At 35.0% G+C, this 2,915-nt stretch overlaps 1 protein-coding gene across 1 annotated transcript in view; it reads right to left on the bottom strand.

Moving 5' to 3' along the window:
* The window catches only part of LOC106876909 (carbonic anhydrase-related protein 10-like), a 1,215,161-nt gene that overhangs the window by 145,118 nt on the left and 1,067,128 nt on the right, over positions 1-2,915 (bottom strand). The gene's annotated exons all lie outside the window — the stretch shown is intronic.

Genomic DNA, 2,915 nt, shown 5'->3' with positions numbered 1-2,915 from the left:
GGTTACGTTGGCAGGCAAGACTGCTGTAGCAGCAGAGTTTTTCTTTTTCTCCATTCTCTCCTTTAACTGTGAGGAAGGAAGACTAGGAAATTCTTTTTCGAACGAAACACTGCAGACTGCAGCGTTCGTTTCACAAAAATTTTCATGGCTACAAGACGCCATCGTCTCAAAAAAAAAATGGCTAGAAAGCCGAAATTGGTTTTTATATCCTGGAAATGTGCCACACAGGGCATATTTCCGTCGCAAAAAACTTGCACCAGAGAGTCTACAAGTTGTTATACAACTCTGTATATAAAATAAACTTTACAAACAAACTTTTTAAAACATGAAAAAGGCAAAACTTACGGAGCCGACACCTCTACCGTCCGTCCATAGAGATAGATCGGCGTGTGGCTGAAATGTCGCCTCCCCCCATCAAGTTTTAGTCGAGCGAATCGACATCAGCACTTATTTGTTTTAAAGCCTGGGACTTCTTCCTATCCACCTCTATGCATACCTCCTGTGTTACAGAGTATCAACGAACGGACGCCGGTTGTCAGACAGTACTTGGGGGACAAGCGCAATCACGAAAACTTACATACAAAAACACAAACATACATACAAATATATATGTTATGAGCTTCTTTCAGTTTCTGTCTACCGCATTTACGCACGATGATTTTGTCGGCTCAGGGCTATAGTAGAAGAATTTTGTCCATGTTACTACGCATATTAAATAATGTACAAGCTGTTTATAACATAAATATCATAGGACTGCTCGACTAGTGTGGATATGGGCTTAAGCAATACTACCTATATATCGTCACTAGGTTCAATTCCATGATGTCAACCCATGAGAATGAAGTGTCATCATGACTTATGTCTGTTATGCGATGTAGCTAGTAAATTGAGAGAGGTAAAATAGTCAATGACACGTTAGGAGAGGCAAGAAGAAGAAATAGTATCACTCATATAGCTGTTGCTGATTGTACTTTCTTGGTCAGAGTACATTTGCCTACAAATTGGTCTAATATCCTAATTCTGATTTCGATCTATGTTGCATGTGAGTAGGAGAAGTATTGTTCCTATGATGTGAGCAGTTTCTACACGTTGATCACCTTTTAAATTTCTAAATGTATTAGCAGAGTAATGTCTGATATATCTTTTGGTTCTAACATTGAATAAGAGGAGTGGTGAAACCATGTTGTCAGTATAATAACAAAATAGAGTGCTTTCAGGCATAGAACATCATTGACTTAGGATATTTTGAATTATGATATCCATATATAGTAAGAAAGATCTATGATGCTATTTCCCCACCATGTTCAATTATTTTGTAAACAATGATCAAAGCTCTAATAGACTCTTTTCCATGACTTGTGCTGATCGAATGTGATTCTAGTTTATGCATTCACGTCATCGTACTACTGAACACGAAATAAAACAAATGGTGATGTTTTTAAAAGTTGGAGCAAGGAAGTAATTGATATATAAAATGAAGAACAGAAGAGACATTACAGAAATTTGGGTGATAGTGGAGTTAATAAAAACTGTGCTAGAAATAGCCCCATTACAACCCTTTGGCACAGTGACGAAAATGTATTCGACGATTGTATATAAACCTACTTTAAAAACAAAGTTGCTGTCTAACTTGTAGGTTTTGAAATCAGAGATATTTGAGTGATTGAATAGTATCTCAGAGAGGAAAAATATTTGTTGTGTATTTATCAGTGATTGACTCTTCAGGCTGGATTGAAATCTTTGAAATGTTTATATTAAAAAAGTAACATCTATCCAGCAATAAAAACATGTTTTGTGTTTTTCTTTTCATTTCTTTTATATTTAAAATAATTTCATCGTTTAAAGAGAGTAGCTGGAACGCACAGCTTATAAGTTACCGTGAAACATTATTTCGATCATTGTTAGCAACTCAGGTGTAAATCAGAGGTTGTATATTGATTTGCTGACATTCTGTACACTCTTGTGACACCATTTCTAAACTTCCAGAAGAGAAAGATACAAATTTGTGTGACTGTTAATACGCCATCGACGTCCCATGCTCTTATAAATGAATCGGGCCACTTCTAATTTAACGATGGTACGCAACATCATACTTCTTGTAACAGTGTTCTCTCAAAAAGTGACAATGCATAAATGAAACAGCTTACGAAATTATTGTACTTTCCTTAACCCTAAAACCTGATTCTGAGATTGATAAAAAAAAGGCGCTGCCTTGTTAGCGCCCCACATAACAAATTAGTACAAAGAGTGTATGACAGTGATGCAACCGAATTAAGTTTTGCCATGTGTTTAAAATGATGGTAATGAAGATATTAATAAAATGAATGATAAAGATTTCTAATATAGACACAAAGATACAAAGACACAAAGCTTGGAAATGCATAATTAACAATATTGACACCAGAAGACTGGTCCTTTATTTTATCAATCACGCATCAATAGAAGAATAACCGGAATATGAATGCGTAGTAGCAGCATTAGTATAATTAGTTGTTGATGTAGAAAAGAAAGAAAAGAAAAGAAAAGGAGACAGTTGCGTGTATATAGAAAAGGTTTCTTTGGCTGTTTATATGTTTAAACAACTTGAGGAAAAGATGATACACACCCACCGCTACCTACACAAAATCGAATCTCTCTCATACACATATAAGGAAGCACACCCGCACGCACGTACATACACATATGCTTATACATATACATAATAAAATCGCATACGTATCTGTATAGGCACATGTATGTATATGTATGTGTATATGTGTGTGTGTGTGTAAGTGTGTGTATGGATGTATATATATATATATATATATATATATATACGCACACACACATAGATACATATGTATATATGTTTATATACAGACACACACACACATACATATATATATATGTGCATATACATATATACATACATACAT

Source organism: Octopus bimaculoides, chromosome 2 (genome assembly GCF_001194135.2).
Source record: "Octopus bimaculoides isolate UCB-OBI-ISO-001 chromosome 2, ASM119413v2, whole genome shotgun sequence".
Lineage (NCBI taxonomy): Eukaryota > Metazoa > Mollusca > Cephalopoda > Octopoda > Octopodidae > Octopus > Octopus bimaculoides.
This window is presented reverse-complemented; position numbering and strand designations above follow the sequence as displayed.